Raw genomic sequence first — 1,627 nt, 5'->3', positions numbered from 1 at the left:
GCTGGGCGTGGTGGCACACGCCTTTAATCCCAGCACTCTGGAGGCAGAGGCAGGCGGATTTCTGAGTTCAAGGCCAGCCTGGTCTACAAAGTGAGTTCCAGGACAGCCAGGGCTATACAGAGAAACCCTGTCTTGGAAAAAAAAAATACTACTCAGAAATAAAAACAAAACCAAAAATCTTCCCTCGCAAACCCGCTACTTCGTTTCATATTGCTTAGAGTCACTTGAAGCTGTAGTACTTGTTCACTTGTTTGTTGTCTGAATTTCCCACCAAAATGGCAAGCCCTGTGGGAATAGGGAGGCTGGCTATCTTGCTCCATGCTGATTCAGTGGTACACAGAAACATCAGCTAGAAGACAGAATGAGGTTGGGATGCAATACACACTTTTCTAGGAGTAAGTTATAGACCACTAGATACAGCTTAGAACCGTCTACTCATCCACACAACAACCAAGCACACTTGTCTCTGTAAGCAGCAAATGAATATAGAAGCATGTGTATTAGGTAGAGCAATGGTTTATTTCCGGGGAGGGGAGGAAAGGGGAGGAGAGGGAAGGAGAGGGAAGGAGAGGGAGGGAGAGGGAGAGAGAGGGAGATGGGGTGGGAGGAGAGACTGAGACTGCAGAGAAGAGTGGGAAATCTTGTGAAAACTTTTGTCACTATTTTGCAAAGTGTTTTTCTCATTATAAATATAATTGATTAAATAGTTAATTTTACATCTAGAATATGATCATATGTTTCCTACTTAGTTAAAAACAAAAATTTCAAATAACAGGTTATGGTACATCCCTGTACTAGAAGAGTGGTGTGGGAGAGGGGGATAGAACCAGAAGGATTGATGAGCCATGATGGGGCAGCAGGATATGGACCAAATACGGATGGTGTGTCCCGTGTTGTATTAAGAATTACTGCTGCTAGGTAATACATTTATAATTCCATCCTCACATCTCCTAACTATGTCTGTTCAAACACACAGAATGTCTGCAGGCCAACTGTGGCTTAAGGTTGCCTCTGGGGCGCAGGCGTGGGTCAAGCACCAATAGAGGAATTTTTTTTTAATTTTTTTTTATTTATTTATTATATGTAAGTACATTGTAGCTGTTTTCAGACACTCCAGAAGAGGGCGCTAGATTTCGTTATGAGATGGTTGTGAGCCACCATGTGGTTGCTGGGATTTGAACTCTGGACCTTCGGAAGAGCAGTCGGGTGCTCTTACCCACTGAGCCATCTCACCAGCCCGGAATTTTAACTCTTTATATCCTTCTCGGTGTCACAGTGGCAGTGCACAGGCTCCCGTTCTCTGAGCTGTATTTGTAAGCATGCCATGCTCGCTTCTTTGCTGTTGCAGACTTCCCAGCCCATCCTGGAGAGATGAATGAGCCCTCAACGTGGAGGGATTCAAATCACAGCTAAGTCCATGGCCTTGTACTTGAAGAATCATTACCTCATGTTTGTAGAATTGCATTCTACACACATCTATCCCCACCGCCCAGAAGAGATTCAACAACACGGCAAATGTAACTGAAGCTACGTCAACCCAGCTTCCCTCGTAGCTCTCTCCCCTGCGCTGATCTCTGAATTTATAACATCATAGGAAAATAAAAGTTGACGATTTCCATTTCTTTGC

This window comes from Mus caroli, chromosome 2 (assembly GCF_900094665.2).
Source record: "Mus caroli chromosome 2, CAROLI_EIJ_v1.1, whole genome shotgun sequence".
NCBI classification, from domain to species: Eukaryota; Metazoa; Chordata; class Mammalia; order Rodentia; family Muridae; genus Mus; species Mus caroli.
This window is presented reverse-complemented; position numbering follows the sequence as displayed.